Raw genomic sequence first — 22,486 nt, forward strand, 5'->3', positions numbered from 1 at the left:
GAGCATTGAACTAACAGGGAAGGATGGCATTTGCAGCCATTGCACATAAAACAGATGTTGATGATCATTAGACTTTAATCACACAGTTACATCATCATCATCAACATTTTTTTAAATAGCGCCCCCAAATTCCGTTGCGCTTTACAATTGGGACAATTCACCTTCTTCATTCAGCTGTTGACTTGGTCATAGACATTTGATGATATTGGATAGATTGTTACTCACAGGCATGTTAATGCTTTAATATGATGAAAAATGATCTAATTTAATAATTAGCCAGCTTAATGCTAAAGTAAAAGGAGAAACTACTACTGTTATTTGAAAATAGCTATATCCCTCTTATAAGGTTTTGCTTTGCTGTTTAATAGAACAGTATTTGCCGTGAGACATGACAGGCCCCAATGGGAAAATACAGTTAAAAGCATGAATATTTTAGCAAACCATAAATATTCAGTGAAGCATTGCCAAAAGTCATTGTGCAAAGATAACCTTATTTCTTTGCATATGTGTAAGATGCTTAGTGAGCCAATATAAGACAAAACAGCAGCCACTGACTTCAATGAAATACTGGCCTCAGTGGCTAAATTATTATAACTGAACATGGTCAGAATTTTTCTTGGCTTTACCAGTTATACTTGACGTTATCCAGTTATATATCAGACTCCAGGATACTGGAGCACCACAAACTTTATAAAACAATATTGTTTTTTTATATAAAATGGTTGTTAGCTAGGACTAGGATTACTAATAAAAGACTAAATATGCATAACACTGTTATGATCGCAGTATCTTTTTATTTATTTGAAGTATTACACTAACATAAATAGAATATATGTTTTTACCATGACTCTCCCTATAGTTTCTTTGAGCCAATTAGTGCAAGTCCAGAAAGTTACATAAAAAAATTATGAGCGACACTAGTATAGGAGTATAAAATATACATATTTATAAAACCTAGAAACAACGGTAGACATTATTTTTTTGTTTTGTATATTTTTGGTTTTCATTTTCTTTTTCCTTTTTAGGTTAACAGCAAATTGTTTGTCTTGTGAATGAAAACCAGGTTCTTTGCATAAATGCCTGTCTTATTTGACCTACTTTAATTAACATTAGTTAGGGACTAAAGCCGTCTACAAAAACCTACAGTGTGTGTGATCAGTAAGGAGGTAATGTTAACTCTGCATGTACATATGTTGCTGAGTAGGTATTTAGAAAATAATGATGTCAAAACATATATACTGTATACCTCTCATGTATACTACAAAGCTATTTCTCTGTCTTTGTCAAAATTACTTAAAAAAGCATAAAGTGAACATTCCATATTTATATTTCCAGTGTTTCAAATGTAATCAGGTGATCATGTATATATTATGCATTATCCTATTTGGATAAAATACACAGTGTCACTTAAAACAATTGGGAATTATTATTGTTTTGTGTTTAGGAAAAATTATTAGAAAGGATAAATATAAAGTAGTCTAATTGTATTAATGTTGGACGTTTATACATGTTTATATAAGCTTGCCAATGTTTGGATGAAAGTATTGAATAAACTTGTTAAACAATAATGTTAAACATACTGAAAAAGCCATAAATTCTAAGCAGTGGAAAGCAGTAGCTAGCAGAACCAGCACCATTACTAAAACAATTTAATTGCATTCAATAAACACTTACTAGAAGCAAATGTACAACAAAGGCTTATTTTCTTATTACAAAGAGTTCTCAGCCTTCTTGGGTGTGATATGTAAATGTTGAAGCTTGCAAGATCTTTTTGCACAATTACACATTCAGATGCAATGCATTTTTTGAGGTGACAGTTGTTATCAATGAGCGAATAAAATAACAGCAAATAATAATGTATGAAATTTAACTTCTTAATGTATTAGATATTGTTAAGTAGAGGGAGCTGGTAGAAAAATAAACATTATAGTAGGTCAGGAAAAGGAAGCAAGATAGTAAGATGGATTTAGCATGTTAGAGGACAAGTGTCTTAATACACTGAGGGCCTGGTGTAGAGTCGCATGCAATTTACATTGAAATCATAAGTGTAAATTGCATCCCATAATTTACACAGCATTCCAAGATCCGTGCGAATACTATGCAAATTGCACAAACACAGCTCTATCTCTGCCTTATGGGCCAGTGTGCAAGATACACTTAAGTATCAGCATACTTTCCTACTCTGCCAGAAACTTCCAGGAGGCTCCCGAATTTTGGGGACTCCTCCCGGACTCCTGGAAGACGTGGCAACCTCACAGAGACTTGTGGAGGCGGGGCTTAATGACGCAATTGCATCTTTAAGCCCTACCCCTGCTATTCAGTTCCATGAAATTCAGGGTTTTTATACAGTAGGGGAGGAGGCTATGGTGATACAACAGAGTCACCACACACTCCAAGACTTGTCACATGACCTGTCCTCCGAGAGCTCCTGGAGGACATGTTTTAAAAGTTGGCAAGTATGAGTATCAGTCGCAACAGGCATGTACAGCAGATAAATTAATAAATAATGTAAAATAAAAAAAATCATGGTTCTCCCCTCTCAAACAGCACAAAGCTTGGTAAAGCGGTTTGGGAGCGGGTGCACACTAGGGATGAGCGCGCTCGGATTTCTGAAATCCGAGCCCACCCGAACGTTGCGGATCCGAGTCGGATCCGAGACAGATCCGGGTATTGGCGCCAAATTCAAAAGTGAAACTGAGGCTCTGACTCATAATCCCGTTGTCGGATCTCGCGATACTCGGATCCTATAAATTCCCCGCTAGTCGCCGCCATCTTCACTCGGGCATTGATCAGGGTAGAGGGAGGGTGTGTTAGGTGGTCCTCTGTGCTGTTTAGTTCTGTGCTGTTTAGTTCTGTGCTGTTTAGTGCTGTGCTGTTTAGTGCTGTGCTGTGCTGTGCTGTGCTGTGTTCTGCAGTATCAGTCCAGTGGTGCTGTGTGCTGTGCTCTGTCCTTCTGAGGTCAGTGGTGCTGCTGGGTCCTGTGCTGTGTCCTGTTCAGTCCAGTGGTGCTGTGTCCTGTGCTCTGTGCTTCTAAGGGCATAGTTATTTCCCCAATATTCCCCTGTGTTTAAAAAAATAAAAAAAAGTTTTTTTTATAAAATACCAAAAACTACTTTAATATTTTTTAATTACCACAAAATTTTCACAACCAATCCTGCAGTATAAGCCCATTGGTACTGCAATATTACCAAGTTCACACATTCAGCAGTAAAAGTCCAGTGGTACTGCAATATTACAAAGTTTACACATTCTGCAGTATCAGTCCAGTGGTGCTGTGTCCTGTGCTCTGTCCTGCTGAGTTCCGTAGTGCTGCTGGGTCCTGTGCCGTGTCCTGTTCAGTCCAGTGGTGCTGTGTCCTGTGCTCTGTGCTTCTAAGGGCATAGTTATTTCCCCATTATTCCCAAGTTTGTAAAAAATAAAAAAAAAGTAAAAAAAAATAAAAAAATTAAAAAAAAAAAAAAATATATAATAATTATAACCAAATTTGCAAAACCAATCCAGCATTATAAGTCCATTGGTACTGCAATATTACCAAGTTCACACATTCAGCAGTAAAAGTCCAGTGGTACTGCAATATTACAAAGTTTACACATTCTGCAGTATCAGTCCAGTGGTGCTGTGTCCTGTGCTCTGTCCTGCTGAGTTCCGTAGTGCTGCTGGGTCCTGTGCCGTGTCCTGTTCAGTCCAGTGGTGCTGTGTCCTGTGCTCTGTGCTTCTAAGGGCATAGTTATTTCCCCATTATTCCCAAGTTTGTAAAAAATAAAAAAAAAGTAAAAAAAAATAAAAAATTAAAAAAAAAAAAAATATATATAATAATTATAACCAAATTTGCAAAACCAATCCAGCATTATAAGTCCATTGGTACTGCAATATTACCAAGTTCACACATTCAGCAGTAAAAGTCCAGTGGTACTGCAATATTACAAAGTTTACACATTCTGCAGTATCAGTCCAGTGGTGCTGTGTCCTGTGCTCTGTCCTGCTGAGTTCCGTAGTGCTGCTGGGTCCTGTGCCGTGTCCTGTTCAGTCCAGTGGTGCTGTGTCCTGTGCTCTGTGCTTCTAAGGGCATAGTTATTTCCCCATTATTCCCAAGTTTGTAAAAAATAAAAAAAAAGTAAAAAAAAATAAAAAATTTAAAAAAAAAAAAATATATATAATAATTATAACCAAATTTGCAAAACCAATCCAGCATTATAAGTCCATTGGTACTGCAATATTACCAAGTTCACACATTCTGCAGTATCTTGTGCTACATATAATGGAGACCAAAAATTTGGAGGATAAAGTAGGGAAAGATCAAGACCCACTTCCTCCTAATGCTGAAGCTGCTGCCACTAGTCATGACATAGACGATGAAATGCCATCAACGTCGTCTTCCAAGCCCGATGCCCAATCTCGTAGTACCGGGCATGTAAAATCCAAAAAGCCCAAGTTAAGAAAAAGTAGCAAAAAGAGAAACTTAAAATCATCTGAGGAGAAACGTAAAGTTGCCAATATGCCATTTACGACACGGAGTGGCAAGGAACGGCTTAGGCCCTGGCCCGTGTTCATGACTAGTGGTTCAGCTTCACCCACGGATCTTAGCCCTCCTCCTCCTCCCCCCCCCTACAAAAAATTGAAGAGAGTTATGCTGTCAGCAACAAAACAGCAAACAACTCTGCCTTCTAAAGAGAAATTATCACAAATCCCCAAGGCGAGTCCAAGCGTGTTGGTGGTTGTCAAGCCTGACCTTCCCATCACTGTACGGGAAGAGGTGGCTCGGGAGGAGGCTATTGATGATGTAGCTGGCGCTGTGGAGGAACTTGATGATGAGGATGGTGATGTGGTTATTGTAAATGAGGCACCAGGGGGGGAAACAGCTGATGTCCATGGGATGAAAAAGCCCATCGTCATGCCTGGTCAGAAGACCAAAAAATGCACCTCTTCGGTCTGGAGTTATTTTTATCCAAATCCAGACAACCAATGTATGGCAATATGTAGCTTATGTAAAGCTCAAATAAGCAGGGGTAAGGATCTTGCCCACCTAGGAACATCCTCCCTTATACGTCACCTGAATAACCTTCATAGTTCAGTGGTTAGTTCAGGAACTGGGGCTAGGACCCTCATCGGTACAGGGACACCTAAATCCCGTGGTCCAGTTGGATACACACCAGCAACACCCTCCTCGTCAACTTCCTCCACAATCTCCATCAGATTCAGTCCTGCAGCCCAAGTCACCAGCCAGACTGAGTCCTCCTCAATACGGGATTCATCCGAGGAATCCTGCAGCGGTACGCCTACTACTGCCACTGCTGCTGTTGCTGCTGTTAGTCGGTCATCTTCCCAGAGGGGAAGTCGTAAGACCGCTAAGTCTTTCACCAAACAATTGACCGTCCAACAGTCGTTTGCCATGACCACCAAATACGATAGTAGTCACCCTATTGCAAAGCGTATAACTGCGGCTGTAACTGCAATGTTGGTGTTAGACGTGCGCCCGGTGTCCGCCATCAGTGGAGTGGGATTTAGAGGGTTGATGGAGGTATTGTGTCCCCGGTACCAAATCCCCTCGAGATTCCACTTCACTAGGCAGGCGATACCAAAAATGTACAGAGAAGTACGATCAAGTGTCCTCAGTGCTCTTAAAAATGCGGTTGTACCCACTGTCCACTTAACCACGGACATGTGGACAAGTGGTTCTGGGCAAACGAAGGACTATATGACTGTGACAGCCCACTGGGTAGATGCATCCCCTTCCGCAGCAACAGCAACAGCTGCATCAGTAGCAGCATCTACAAAATGGCTGCTCATGCAAAGGCAGGCAACATTGTGCATTACAGGCTTTAATAAGAGGCACAACGCTGCCAACATATTAGAGAAAATGAGGGAAATTATCTCCCAGTGGCTTACCCCACTTAGACTCTCATGGGGATTTGTGGTGTCAGACAATGCCAGTAACATTGTGCGGGCATTAAATATGGGCAATTTCCAGCACGTCCCATGTTTTGCCCACACCATTAATTTGGTGGTGCAGCATTACCTCAAGAGTGACAGGGGTGTGCAGGAGATGCTTGCGGTGGCCCGCAAAATTGCTGGACACTTTCGGCATTCAGCCAGTGCCTACCGCAGACTAGAGGCACATCAGAAAAGCTTGAACCTGCCCTGCCATCACCTCAAACAAGAGGTTGTGACGCGCTGGAACTCCACCCTCTATATGCTGCAGAGGATGGAGGAGCAGCAAAAGGCCATTCAGGCCTACACAGCCACCTACGACATAGGCAAAGGAGTGGGGATGCGCCTGAGTCAAGCGCAGTGGAGACTGATTTCCGTGTTGTGCAAGGTTCTGCAGCCATTTGAACTTGCCACACGAGAAGTCAGTTCCGACACTGCCAGCTTGAGTCAGGTCATTCCCCTGATCAGGCTGTTGCAGAAGCAGCTGGAGAAAGTGAGGGAGGAGCTGGTAAGCCATTGCGATTACAGCAAGCATGTAGCTCTTGTGGATGTAGCCCTTCGTACGCTTTGCCAGGATCCGAGGGTGGTCACTCTTTTAAAGTCAGAGGAATACATTCTGGCCACCGTGCTCGATCCTCGGTTTAAAGCGTATGTTGTGTCTCTGTTTCCGGCGGACACAAATCTACAGCGGTGCAAAGACCTGCTGGTCAGGAGATTGTCCTCTGAAGAGGACCGTGACATGCCAACAGCTCCACCCTCATTTTCTTCCACATCTATGGCTGCGAGGAAAAAGCTCAGTTTTCCCAAAAGAGGCACTGGCGGGGATGCTGATAACATCTGGTCCGGACTGAAGGACCTGCCAACCATTGCAGACATGTCTACTCTCGCTGCATTGGATGCTGTCACAATAGAAAAAATTGTGGATGATTACTTTGCTGACACCATCCAAGTAGACATGTCAGACAGTCCATATTGTTACTGGCAGGAAAAAAAGGCAGTTTGGAAGCCCCTGTACAAACTGGCTCTATTTTACCTGAGTTGTCCCCCCTCCAGTGTGTACTCGGAAAGAGTTTTTAGTGCAGCGGGGAACCTGGTCAGTGAGCGGCGAAGGAGGTTGCTTCCTCACAACGTTGAAAAAATGATGTTTATAAAAATGAATAATCAATTCCTCAATGAAGTACAGCACTGCCCTCCAGATACTACAGAGGGACCTGTGGTTGTGGAGTCCAGCGGGGACGAATTGATAATGTGTGATGAGGAGGAAGTAGACACTGTAGGGGGAGAGGAATCAGAGGTTGAGGATGAGGACGACATCTTGCCTCAGTAGAGCCTGTTTAGTCTGTACAGGGAGAGATGAATAGCTTTTTTGGTGTGGGGGCCCAAACAAACCAATCATTTCAGTCAAAGTTGTTTGGTAGGCCCTGTCGCTGAAATGATTGGTTTGTTAAAGTGTGCATGTCCTATTTCAACAGCAGACCTCTCAACTGCAGCTCATCCCTCCTCTGCGGGGATAATGTCTCCTGTGCTCTGACACGTCACTCTGTGTACTCTCAGCCTCAGGATCTGACACTACAGCTACCATGCCTCTTGTAGCAGCCCTCACTCCAGGGCCTCTTCCATGTGCAGTGTCCCCCTCTCTCTTGGGTTCACTATAGTGGCATGGAGTTCTCCCCCTCATCCAGGGCACACATTCCTTGCCCTGGCTCAGTCACCACGCTCAGACTTCCAGGCAATGCTGGGGGAGCCTGGGAGCTTCCACCCCAGGTCCCCAGCTACAACTCTCCTCTCCTGTGTCTTCTCTCTCTTTCTGACACTTGAAAGATCGTGCCTTTAAATGAAAAAGTCAGTCTTGATTGCACGACTATGTGCAAGTGCAACAGGGACATTTTTTTGGGTTTACAAAGTCAAACAGTAACACTACGACCCTGTCTGTCTGGGGTCTGTCAATGACGAATTGTCTGGAGCATGTTTTGAGGAGGTATTGTGGCCCCGGTATCAAATTGGGTACCGGGGCCACCCCACTATGCAGTCCAGATACTTGTTTGGTGGAATTCCGACACGTGGAGGGTTTTTTAATTATATTGTGGCCTCGGTACCAAATTGTGTACCGGGGCCACCACACTACGCAGTCAAGATACTTGTTTGGTGGAATTCAGACCAGTTGAGGGTTTTATTATTATATTGTGTGGACCACTCTATCTATACCACACTACAACTCTATACCACTCTATTTCCTACTTTAATTCTATTTAATTCTATTTCCTACTTTAATTCTATTACTAATTAATTAACATAAAGAGGAACCAAAAAAACCAATTTTACCAAAAGTATAATATGACTTAGACTTACAAACACTACACTTGAAAGATCGTGCCTTTAAATGAAAAAGTAAGTCTTCATTGCACGACTATGTGCAACAGGGACAGTTTTTTTCTTTACAAAGTCAACTAATAACACTTGGACCCTGTCTGTCTTTAACATACTTAATGGGATCTCAATGACGAATTGTCTGTAGCATGTTTGGAGGAGGTATTGTGGCCCCGGTATCAAGTTGGGTACCGGGGCCACCCCACTACGCAGTCCAGATACTTGTTTGGTGGAATTCTGACACGTGGAGGGTGTATTTATTTTATTGTGGCCCCGGTATCAAGTTGGGTACCGGGGCCACCCCACTACGCAGTCCAGATACTTGTTTGGTGGAATTCTGACACGTGGAGGGTGTATTTATTTTATTGTGGCCCCGGTATCAAGTTGGGTACCGGGGCCACCCCACTACGCAGTCCAGATACTTGTTTGGTGGAATTCTGACACGTGGAGGGTGTATTTATTTTATTGTGGCCCCGGTATCAAGTTGGGTACCGGGGCCACCCCACTACGCAGTCCAGATACTTGTTTGGTGGAATTCTGACACGTGGAGGGTGTATTTATTTTATTGTGGCCCCGGTATCAAGTTGGGTACCGGGGCCACCCCACTACGCAGTCCAGATACTTGTTTGGTGGAATTCTGACACGTGGAGGGTGTATTTATTTTATTGTGGCCCCGGTATCAAGTTGGGTACCGGGGCCACCCCACTACGCAGTCCAGATACTTGTTTGGTGGAATTCTGACACGTGGAGGGTGTATTTATTTTATTGTGGCCCCGGTACCAAATTGTGTACCGGGGCCACCACACTACGCAGTCAAGATAGATAGATGCGTATCATAGATAAAGTACATTCAGTGGTGTGGGGCAAATTGAAAAATATTCAAAATGCACTGACATTATCAAAAACAAGAGGTTGTCACATGCTAAAACTCCAACATGTATATGATGGAGAGGATGGAGGAGCAGCCGTATGTGTAGTGTAATGCAGACCTGTTGAAGGTTTTTTATATATTTTATTGTGGTGCCCAGTGCCCACTCCTCTACGCAGTCCAGGTACATTTATTGGTGCGAATCAAACAAGTTGATGGTTTTCTTATTATATATATTGTGGTGACCCACTCCTCTACGCAGTCCAGGTACATTTATTGGTGCGAATCAAACAAGTTGATGGTTTTCTTATTATATATATTGTGGTGACCCACTCCTCTACGCAGTCCAGGTACATTTATTGGTGCGATTCATAAAAGTTCAGGGTTTTTAAGATATTGTGGTGACCCACTCCTCTACGCAGTCCAGGTACATTTATTGGTGCGATTCATAAAAGTTCAGGGTTTTTAATATATTGTGGTGACCCACTCCTCTACGCAGTCCAGGTACATTTATTGGTGCGATTCATAAAAGTTCAGGGTTTTTAAGATATTGTGGTGACCCACTCCTCTACGCAGTCCAGGTACATTTATTGGTGCGAATCAAACAAGTTGATGGTTTTCTTATTATATATATTGTGGTGACCCACTCCTCTACGCAGTCCAGGTACATTTATTGGTGCGATTCATAAAAGTTCAGGGTTTTTAATATATTGTGGTGACCCACTCCTCTACGCAGTCCAGGTACATTTATTGGTGCGAATCAAACCAGTTGATGGTTTTCTTATTATATATATTGTGGTGACCCACTCCTCTACGCAGTCCAGGTACATTTATTGGTGCGATTCATAAAAGTTCAGGGTTTTTAATATATTGTGGTGACCCACTCCTCTACGCAGTCCAGGTACAATTATTGGTGCGAATCATAAAAGTTCAGGGTTTTTAATATATATTGTGGTGACCCACTCCTCTACGCAGTCCAGAAAGATACCTTGTTGCAACGTTTTGGACTAATAACTATATTGTGAGGTGTTCAGAATACACTGTAAATTAGTGGAAATGCTTGTTATTGAATGTTATTGAGGTTAATAATAGCCTAGGAGTGAAAATAAGCCCAAAAACTTGATTTTTAAACTTTTTATGTTTTTTTCAAAAAAAATCCGAATCCAATACCTTAAATCCGAACCGAGACCTTTCGTCAAGTGTTTTGCGAGACAAATCCGAACCTCAAAAATAACGAAAATCCGGATCCAAAACACAAAACACGAGACCTCAAAAGTCGCCGGTGCACATCCCTACTAATAACTATATTGTGAGGTGTTCAGAATACACTGTAAATTAGTGGAAATGCTTGTTATTGAATGTTATTGAGGTTAATAATAGCCTAGGAGTGAAAATAAGCCCAAAAACTTGATTTTTAAACTTTTTATGTTTTTTTCAAAAAAAATCCGAATCCAATACCTTAAATCCGAACCGAGACCTTTCGTCAAGTGTTTTGCGAGACAAATCCGAACCTCAAAAATAACGAAAATCCGGATCCAAAACACAAAACACGAGACCTCAAAAGTCGCCGGTGCACATCCCTAGTGCACACCTTTTTTTTTTTTTTTTAAATTATTTTTTTAACTTCTTTCTTTAAATACATCAAGGTCTTTGACACCATGAGAAAGCACCCACAAAAGATAAGTCTCCTAGAGACCTATCTGGAGTTGCTTTCAACTCAGTATATATACGCATATATTTTTTTCAATTAACAGATTGTTTTCATAACCAGAACAACCAATATAGCTGCTGTAGAGTATAATAATTATAAAAACAACTGTGGAAATGTGCAAAATAATACTAATATCTGACATTAAACAATGTTAGAAATATCAAACATATTTACATTACCTGTAAAAGTATGGTATATTTTCAATTTAAGGTACAGTGAACCTAAAATAAAAAAATGTGCCCACTCATCAGAGGGTCACAGGCAATATGGCCTAGCCATATTTATTACCAGTACAGTGCAATTTCTGGGTATTGCTGACAGGGGTATAAGAAAGGACACAACAGGCAGAAACGGAATATTCACACAGAAGCTTTTTTCTGAAGTATTTATTAAATAAGGCTCTAATCCGTTCTTAATTTTTATCCAGGAGAATCACACTATATTTACAAAACCTCTAGTAGACGCACATGGGTTTGAAATAAAATTTAATACAACCAACCTTTTTTTAATTTGAGATCCAAACATATATATTTGAAAATATAATCACAAGCAAAATTGGGGATTCTTGTAGTCCAGACCACTGTTTGGCTTATACATAATTTTATCTAACTTCCAGGGGAAAAGGTCTATTTGGAGATAAGCAGCAGAAACACAGTCACTTCCAGTGCCACGTCTTACAGCCAATCTTACTAGAGAGAGAGAGAGAGAGAGAGAGAGATTTAGAGATGCTCACTGACCCCCGTGAAGAGGTTTTGGTTTTGGATCTGGATTAGCTTCGTGTTTTGGTTCTGGTTATATATATTGTACCAGGTCTGAGCAGTAATCACTCGCGGTACGGCTATGAGCATGGAGATAAAATCAACAATGATGACAATTCAACAAATAGCCATGTTTACTGACTGTTGGGAGATGTCTATATTTTCTAAATGGACAAACAACAGGGATGTGCCGAGCGATTCTGATGCTTGAGTCAACAACTAACCTGACACTCTTCTCATCCCTTATTCAAACTACTATAAAAATTTGTATGAGATACATATTGTTATTTTTAAGCATTGTTAGATTTACATGCGAGGTAAATATGAGTAATTTAGACTTTTGCATCAAATAAATGTATTTAATTCCTTTACTTTTGATACACGCGAAACATGTTGCTAGAGACCTGCTGTAAGCAATCAGTTCAAGACAATAAAACAGTAAGAATAGAGACACCAGAAAAGGAACCCACAAGCATTTAGGGAATGAATTTGACAGTGCTTTCGAAAAAGCATTGAAAGTTTCAACCCTTCTTTTACGTTACCTGGCTGTTGCAAAACATGACAGGTTTATTTCTAGAAATATGGAAAATGTGTTTTTTAAACCAGAAGGACATGTTTTAAGATGAAAAATACAATGTAGAATAATGTTTCATACAGTATAATATAATAAAAGGCATCAGATAAAGCAGAAGACCTTGAAATAATCTACTAGCCTACTCTTGGACAGAACAATTCATAGATACTGTATGTTATCACAAAATAGACAAATTGCGCTGCATCAATTAAAGTGTTCCTATTAACACAATTAACAGTTTTGTTCAGGAAATACAAAAGTACTCATTCACCGTATATCTGTTTCACGCTTTTTTTTTTATACAGTCTTTGGGCTTGATTCATCTTCAGACGTCCGAAAGTTTGCATAGCTCTGTACATGCCCTGAAACTAGGGATGTGCACCGGCCACTTTTCGCGTTTTGGGTTTTGGGTTCTGATTACCTTCAGGTTTTGGGTTCTAATGGGTTTTGCCAAAACACCCCCTCAAGGTTTTGGGTTCTGATTTTTTTTTTAAAAAGCATAAAAGCTGCTAAAATCCAGATTTTTTTTTTTCACTCCTACGCTATTATTAACCTCAATAACATTCATTTCCACTCATTTCCCTCATTTCCAGTCTATTCTGAACACCTCACACCTCACAATAGTGTTTTTAGGTCAAAAGGTTGCACCGAGGTAGCTGGATGTCTAAGCTAAGCGACACAAGTGGGCGGCACAAACACGTGGCCCATCTAGGAGTGGCACTGCAGTGGCAGACAGGATGGCAGAAAAACTAGGCCCCAAAGAGCACATAATGCCAAAAAAAGAGGTGCAAGATGGAATTGTCCTTGGGCCCTCCCACCCACCCTTATGTTGGGGAAATAGGACATGCGCACTTTAACAAACCAATCATTTCAGCGACAGGGCCTACAAAACTGTGGCTGAAATGATTGGTTCATTTGGACCCCCACAAAACGAGCTGGCAAAGAAAAAAAAGAGGTGCAAGATGGAATTGTCCTTGGGCCCTCCCACCCACCCTTATGTTGCGGAAAAAGGACATGCACACTTTAACAAACTGGACTTTTGCAGCACAGCATCATTGGATTTATATGGCTGTACCACTGGACTGGACTTAAGCAGCACAGGATAGCACCACTGGATTTAAATGGCTGTACCACTGGACTGGACACAGGACAGCACCACTGGACTGGACTTATATGGCAGTGCCACTGGACTGGACTTAAGCAGCACAGGACAACACAGGACAGCACCACTGGAATTATGGCAGCACCACCACTGGACTGAGCAGGACAGAGCACAAGACAGCACCACTGGACTGAGCAGGACAGCACCACTGGACTGAGCAGGACAGAGCACAGGACAGCACAACTGGACTGAGCAGGACAGAGCACCGGACAGCACCACTGGACTGAGCAGGACAGAGGACACCACCACACACCCTCCCTCTTCCCTCTCCAATGCCCGAGTGAAGATGGCGGCGGGAAGCGGGGAATAATATGAATCCGGATCTCGCGAGATCCGACGGCGGGATGATGACGTTTTGCCTCGTTCTGAGTTTTGCATCGGGCGGGAATCCCCGAACAGTGCTCGGATCCGGGCTCGGATAGGCACTGTTCGGATTTCAAAAATCCGAACCCGCTCACCCCTACCTGAAACGAATATTACGACAATGGATGAAATTGCATGCAATTCATCTACGCACACAAATGATAAAACTTTCTATGACTTTAGAGGCAGAACAGGGAGGGAAAAGTGGACTAACATAGACCATGTACAGCAAGGGCGTTTTAAAGCTGATGCAGCCATTTCAAGTCCAGTGTTTGTATAAGTATGCTTGTTTTCAAGTGTAAATACTGACTTAAAGTGATGACTGACACGGTATAGTCTTTGAATTAAAATGACACGTATGCTTGTCAGTAGCTATCACATAATAACTCTATGCAACTAACGTATAAAATAAAAACTCATTTAATGTATAGTACACATTGAAATTTTCTTTATTTATGACATTAATATAAATAATGTTTTTAAAAAATTAGATTACAAAATAAATATTTCAATAAATTATTATACTGTTAAAAGTTGTTATTTCAAATGTTGATCAAATAAAAGTTTTATGCAATGTGAGCTTTTATTTTACGTACGCATGTGTGTATACTGCAGTCTGTTCTGAGTGTCTATGTATTGCAAGTACTGTTTAGGCAGAGCGTAATTCCACCCATAGCGTTGGGACTTGAATCAAGCCCTTTATGTGCAGCTGAGATGGAGGTGAGAAATTCAGCAGATGATTCAAAAAGTTTAAAAAGAGGGAGGTCCCCTGACTGCGGTACAAAAAAAATACAAATGGTGGATATTGCAATCTGCAATAATATGTGGAAATAGAAGCCCTCATCTATGCATTTGTTTAGCTCATAAACCCTTGCTTACTACATCTTTATATGTGAGCTTAAATAAGTGAATGCTCACATAGCTAACAGTGTGAAATGCCCACTACCCTTTCTAAAGAGGCTTAGAAAAGGACCATTGTGCTGATGGAGTCCAGCAGTGGTATAACAACAGTCTCACTCTTTCCTAACTTATGGTTTTTCCAGCAGAAAAATCCTGCAGCATAATGTTTCTATGGCCACAACTTAACAGAATAACTTCTGATACTTTGAATAGGACTTCTGCCAGAAAAAAAACATTTGAGGACTCAGAAACACATTGTTGAATAACAGATCGTTTACAGCAACATTTGTAACCATGGAAGCAAATTGTGAGCATCACTGACTGTTTTCTTGGTTATATCTGTTTCAATTGAAGGTAAGTTATTCACAGCATATCTGTGAAGTAGCATCAAGACTGTTTCTGAACCTTCAACAGATGATTTCAGGTAAAAGTCCTATATCAGGAATTATTCCATTAAGTTGTGGTATGCAGCATAAATAAATTTTTATGATTTTGAATGGAGCTACTTATTAGATATAAAACACTTATTCAAAACAGTTACGTTTAGTTTATTTGAAAAGTTTATAATGTCTTCATTCCACAGAGGGAGGATTAATGTAAGAGCCATCCATCTGTTTTGCATAAGGTAGAGGGGAAATTAAACTATGGAATTAACCACTTTAAGATTTTACCAAATGAGAAATATGCTTTAAATTACTCATACAGATTAAATGTAAAAATATTACTGTATATTGTGGAATACTAGAATATCCAGCAGAGTATATTGTTAACACTGCATTGCTTTACAAAGTACTTCTTCTAAGATGTCTTAAGACCCTTGATGCTATTTCAATTTCACATAACATAGGAAGTAAAAATACAAGTCCAAACTTTTAAATTAATTTATATCTATTGTTTATATAATATTGATTGTACATTTTTTAGATGTTTTTGTTTAATAGGTAAATGTTTATAGGTCATAATAATGCCGTTAATTTCTGACAGATGATGGGTGTAATTGTTGTTTGAATGGATCATTTTCCTCTGCAGGAATGGGGTACGGCATATCGATGCCGAGAACCCCAACAAGACTTACCCCGACATCAGGATTCCGAAGCTTCCCAACCTTCACCGATGACGACTCCTCTTCACACCGACTTCAGCCAATGACGATGAAGTAAGAAGGCAGCTGCACTTGATGACATCATTGACCATGCCGACGCGAGTGGTAAGGTGGTAGTGTAGGTATGCACCCATGTACAATGTAGTTTACAAAGGCTCATTGTACATGGGTGCATACTTACATTACCACCGTAACAACAGCGATAATCGCGTCGGCATGGTCAATGACGTCATCAAGTGCAGCCGCCTTCTTACTTCATCGTCATTGACTGAAGTCGGTGTGAAGAGGAGTCGTCATCGGTAAAGGTCGGGAAGCAGCCCTTCGGAATCCTGATGTCGGGGTAAATCATGTCTGGATTCTCAGCATCGATATGCTGACTACCACCGGAGTTGGTAGTCATTTGGTTTTCTGGGACATAGAATTGTGTAGAAAATTAAATTGTTTTTAAGTGGTATATATATTGAGGAATTTGTAAGTTAGAATCACACTCGTTGATTAGTTAATTAATGGAAGCTGCATGCTAGCAATGCTTTTGTAATTGAAAGAAAGGAAGTGACATGGGATAGGGTCATACAATACAAATTTTCATGTATAGAACTAAGGGTTGTAAGGAAAAACCATACCCGTGATGAAGTTCGAGAGAACAAAACAGGTAGGGTCTTTGTCACGAAATTGACATTTGTTCGAAAGATTTTTTACTGTAAGCGCAGCTTCTGTGGAACAACATAACTTACTGGTGTGGACAGTTTAAGGTGTTCCTCCTTGAAGTTAACAACATCATGGTGTAAGAGCGCTTACCTATCCTCATTCCAGCGCCTGTCAGCCATTATTCCGTGTTCGCGGTGAGGAGCTCATGTGACTCCCGTTGGAAAACATCATGTGATCTTGTGGTGGGGAATCTGAAATAAAGGGAGGATCTGACATCATACCTGTGTCAGATCAACAGGTTAATCCTGACTCAGTCCTTGTGTTCCCGGAGCTCTCTGTGGCTGTCTGTTCTGGCGTCTCTGCTTCGGCTTCCTGAATTACTGCACCTGTGTGGTCTCCACTGTCTCTCCGGAGTATCGCAGCCATCTCACTTGCGTATCGACTCGGCTTGTATTCCAGCCCACTATCCTGCTTGATTCAGTGTACCACGGCCATCTGAAGTGTGTACCAACTTGGCTTGTATACCAGACCACTGTCCTGTCTATTCCAGAGTACTGCTGCCATCTGACCTGTGTACCGAACCGGCTTGTATACCAGACCACTCTCCTGTCTAATCCTGAGTGCCGCTGCCATCTGACCTGCGTACTGAACCGGCTTGAATCTCAGATCATGCTCCTTCCTACTCCCGAGTACTGCTGTCATCTGACCTGTGTATCGAACCGGCCTGTATACCAGACTACTCACTGTCTACTCCAGAGTGCTGCTGTCATCTATCCTGTGCACCTAATCGGGTCCCATCCAGCTCTCCGCCTGCTCAGTCCAGGTTGTCCTCAACCATCCTCCAGTGAATACCGCAGCACCCTCAAGGTATCTACTTCTACTCCGTTGTATTGTCAGCTTCACCTATTTCGCTCATGTCTAGGGACCAAACCAAGGGCCGCCACCTGCAGTTCCCAGTGGTGCACGCAGGGGAAGGTTTCTGGGTCTCCAGAAACCCCCCCCCCTCCGCTAAAAAAGTGCCCTACATATCGGCACTGTAGTATACAGCACCGCCGCGGACGCTTCTTTGACAGCGCCGCGGCTGCTGTATACTACAGTGCAGCCGAAACGCATGCGCGGCAGGTCTCTAGGGTTTTTTGTTTTTTTTCGGGGGTGGAGGAAACCCCCCTGAAAAATCCTCCGTGCGCCCCTGGTTCCCTAGCAGCTAAGTCCATCCCACCTTGCGGTGGTTCTTGGTGAAAACCAGGAGGTCTGTTAGACTCCACGCCTTGCTAGGTCTGTACAAATCTAGACTGAGTATATCCCGAGTGTAACACATGGACACAGATAAGCACTGTTTCATCTTACTTTTTAGAATGAAGTGATTACCAGTGATGAGAGTCCTTTCTACTGCAATCTTCTTTAAGTATTTGACAGAAAAGTTTTATTTCTATTTGAAAAATGTGCGCTGCTTTCATTCAATAGTTCATTTGATTTTCCACTAATTACTACATCTTGAGTGTTCTTTTTTCCTATTTTTTTTGTGTTTAGATTATTCCACTATGGGTGTGGATTCTTAGAAAAATGGAGCTACTATTTGTACGTGGACTATAAATCAGTATGTATGGGTAATTAATAGCTCGGTAAGAAAAATAAGATATGTGTGTGATATTGTGTCCTTAGCAGCTCCAATTATCTGATTTTTTTTGTGGATAAAATCCTTAATTCTCAAAGATTAACATCATAAGAAGGAAGCAAACAAGAAAAGAAGTGCATAAGAATAATCGCCACCATCCAAGCAGCACATAGAAATAAAAAAATATTTTAATTAAATACATAAAACAATTCATAAACGCCCAACATTCAATAAATTGAAATACAATCAATTTTAAACACCTCAATGATCTACTACTGTTATGAAACAGGATGGTGCACTCATCTATATCATTATTGTTTCTTCATACTTAATAATAATGAAAAGTAAATATACTACTAATTACATGGACTTTCCACCTGTTGTTAAAATGCTTAGTCAAATGATCTGATAATAGTTATACTTCCTTATTAGGCTGTTTTCATAACAAAATTATCACTGAAAAAAGCATTTTTCTATTAGTTATCAGATATTAGTAAATGCAAGAAGAAACAGATTTTCAAGGGTGTAACAATATTGTCCATTGAAAATAGTGAATCTTACATCAAAAATCTTTAGAATCTTTAGAGAGAGATATAAATATATTCCTCTGTAATCATTCAATCAATGTCAAATCTCTAAATATTTGTTCAATAAAGATGACAATTTCAAACGGTGTCTGCCAAATTAGACAATTCCCCATTTGGTTTAATTATTAAATATTGTTGAGGCAATTAAATTAATGCTCAAGCCACTTGTGGCTAAAAAGAAACATTTCAATCATCTGTAGTTCTCTCTGGTATTTTCACATCTTGTGTCTCTAGAGAATCCTTCAAAGCCAATTCAATACTCCTATTAGCAGCACAGAAATCCGGCCTATCGCCACAATCAAAAGACACTCTGTGAATACACACCACTGGATCACACTGTGAAGATTAGTCATTTTCGGACAGAAACTGCCCTCTTTGGTTTTAATTACTGGCTTAGATGCTTCAGCCTCTCCGTAAGCTGACAATGAAGCAGCTAACATAGGACACAGACCTCCATCTCAGTGCTTTGCGGCCACAGTTCCGGAGTGAGAAAATATTACAGACAGATGGTAAAAGGCTCTCTACAATCCTTAATAACTGGATCAAAATACTAGTGTTTAATAGATTTAGTCCCTTACGCATTTCTCCACTTGACTGCATGCAGTTTCTTTAGAGTATTAATTACCCTAAACTCAGCTGTTACTTAAATGATTAGTGGCCAATCAAAACAATACATTAATCAGGCTACACATGTACAAGTTTGCCTTTTGAGGGATAAATAGCCTTTTTAATTAGAAGAAAACATTCCGATATCTGAATGGACACTTTAACATTTTTGCAATAACTAATTCAGAATTTAAATCTAATTGTAAAAATAATTATAAAAATAAGATCAGCATAAAACTACAAATCAATTGACATCAATTTCTTAGCTTCAAAATCTATAATAATATCAAACATTTCTTTGTATCAGTTCCTTTCACATTCAGGGATCAAACTCATTACCTTTCAATCGGCCATAACTAATCTGTAGTATCTAGTGATATGTTTACAAAACTAGATCTAATTAGAATCACTCTCACACAGTGCCGTAACTAGACATTTTATGGCGCCCCCATCTAAGTGGGAGTGTCAACAAGTCGAGTGGGCGTGGTCAACCTACTGTTGGGGCGTGGCTAGCGCTTTGCAAGTTCTAAACCGCACTGAAACCCCTCCCTCCCCATTCTTCACAGTCTGGCTTTGTAAGGATCTTTATGTAATAAGCCTCCATAGAATCAAAGTACTTTAAATGCAGCTGTCACATGCTAGCTGTATAAAAAATGAATTGTTTTTTAAATAAAACTCACTGAAACAAATAAAAACATAATTGTAACGGTACCATCTGTATCACACTGCTACTTCATCCCACTGTGCCGTCCATCACAGTTTCTCCTTTATCACACCGTGCCATGGAGCCATCTTTATCACATTGTGCCCCCTTATCACCATCACACGAAATTATTATATATATATATATATATATATATATATATACACACACACACAATATAAATTTAATTATACAGCACTAACCAGACTCCATAATATGATATAATCAGTCAGCCTGAACACTAAGAGACTGGATCCGTTTAGTTTCATCTGCTACATGTTTATAACCATCTTAAATATATGATTGCTAGATTCTGCAAACATAAAACCATGTTTTTAGTATTAACCCATTATCTCCTTTCAAAACCCTCCTGTTAATCCTATTTATTTATATGTGATAATGTCATAATCCAATGGATTCCAAACGTTTTCAGTTCAAGGCACCCTTAGGGTCTCCATAATTTTTTGAAGGCACCCCCTAAGCCAAAATAATTACTATGTAGTCCCCCGCCTTGCTTACCACTGGCCCTGACTGAGGCACCCCTGTGAGATCGCTGAGGCACCCCAGGGAGCCTAGGCACACAGTTTGGGAACCACTGTCATAATCCAATAGTTTGGGGGCATGGCCTATTGGCAGGTTGGTAGTTTGAACATATAACAAACAAAATGCAAAGATAGTTACAAATCTCTAAATATCCAGTATCATGTACAGAGGGATAACATATTTATGTTATAGTATGTGATTTCTTCTGTGCTGAGACAGTGAAGTGTCATTCTTAATGAGGGGAATGTGTATGAGAAGTTATTTTTCTTGAGATATAAATGTTGTCCTTGTTTGTAACTTAATTGGTTGTTCTTTTGTTGATACTGCAAATATTAATGCGTGCCCATGTGAAAAACTTGTCATGCAATCCTGTGAGCCCATTGTGTAGGTTACGGTCACATGGTCAGATTTATGAATGTTGATCTTACTATGATCTTCAGTGAAACATTTGTCTAGACCTTTACAAAAGACAGCTGTCTGTCTTTAAGAGTTATACAAGATTTTGTCCGTTTGATCAGAGACATTCCCTTTGCACGAAAAAAAACCCTGTTTAGACTGAAAGTAGTTTGTTAGATTAATTTCTTTAAAGGCTGTCAATGAACTTGGTGAACAGTCTGTAAATTTTGCAATTGAAAGCAGGAGGGGGGAGAGTTAACAAAATATGAACCCCTTGCATAACCTCTTTAAAGTTTAAATGTTCAATGTCAATTAGTGGCATAGACAAAAAGATTTTAAAACATTGAGACATTATCTGTGATCTTGGTTAAATCCCAAGCATCTTAGCCAAACCAAGCAAAGTAATTGTCAAATATAAGCTTTGAAAACTTTCTCTCAGTTGGCTGATATTTATCTTGTACATGGTTGATATTCTCAGTTCCAAAGAAATACGCAATTATTAAAAATCCATGTCTTCCTCATACAGATCCAGAGATCACAGGTGTTTTAGCTGGAAACACAAGACACAAACTCCCATTATTTGCAGATGACATGATGCTTTCCAAAAATAAACTATTGGTCACCATTCCCTGTGTTTTATCTGTAGTGAGAGACTGCAGCTAGATCTCCGGACTTGATGTTAATTCTGCAAAGAGTAAATTAAATGTAAATATTTCAGTTTCTGCCTACTTACTACAAATCTTATATTCAGATTTCCCTTTCCACTGGGAATGAATATATCATTGAGTACATCAGATTTCTATAATTCATATTATCCAGCTTAGTTTCAACAGCTTAAGAATTTAATAGGTAAATTGTAAAACAACATTTATCTCCTAAAGATGGCCTTCCTCCAAAATTTCTTCATTAAGTTCTCACAATTTCTGCTTCAGTAGCTACTTTGAGTCACTTCAAATCTATGATGATTAAATATGCTTGGAAAATAAGGTTTAAATGTGCTGTTATGACTACAAGCCATATAAGTTAGACTTAGTTTACCCTATATAGAGAAGTATTATTTTGTGTCACAGATTTTTCAGATGGAGATATGCAAATTTATCTTCAAAATGACCACCTGTAGTATGACAGAAGGTTGTTGCCTTGATCAAGTTACAGTCTATATACTTTGATGAAGTTGAAAAGTGGGAGTAACAGGTAAATTGATACTGCTAGGTCAATATTTCTGTTTTCCATACCTGAAATCTAAAATGTTTGGTTGGAAATGGACATTATTGATTACCAAGATATAATTATTTAGTTCAATTATTTTTTAATTCTCTACATTATCTACCATAAAGCAACTCTTTTACATTAGACATTCTAATTAAAAACTTATTAATCACTAATATGTTCTGTGGGAGTGTCCTTCAGTTAAAACATGTTAGACTGATTTTATCATACAGTGGTAAACCTTTGTCTTATTCTGGACCCTTATAATGCTTTAGTGATAACAGCAGGGTACATGGTTGCATGTTATTGGGTAACATATCAGCTCTCTACCCAGGAAGATATTAACATGGCAATAAATTGCATGATTGAGAAATCACTTGCACTATCTTCTCCTCCTACACCTCCTAGTTCAAATTGGGAACTTTGGGAACATAAGAGGGGATATA

At 40.1% G+C, this 22,486-nt stretch overlaps 1 long non-coding RNA gene across 1 annotated transcript in view; it reads right to left on the reverse strand.

Annotated features, from left to right (window-relative positions):
* LOC142150080 (uncharacterized) overlaps window positions 1-7,737 on the reverse strand; it is a 493,307-nt gene extending 485,570 nt beyond the window's left edge. Inside the window, exon 1 of the long non-coding RNA XR_012691002.1 lies at window positions 7,406-7,737. This is a non-coding gene — a long non-coding RNA (uncharacterized LOC142150080). The remainder of the gene's footprint in view (window positions 1-7,405) is intronic.
* Between the last annotated feature and the right edge of the window lie 14,749 nt (window positions 7,738-22,486).

The sequence above is a fragment of the Mixophyes fleayi genome, chromosome 4 (genome assembly GCF_038048845.1).
Source record: "Mixophyes fleayi isolate aMixFle1 chromosome 4, aMixFle1.hap1, whole genome shotgun sequence".
NCBI classification, from domain to species: Eukaryota; Metazoa; Chordata; class Amphibia; order Anura; family Limnodynastidae; genus Mixophyes; species Mixophyes fleayi.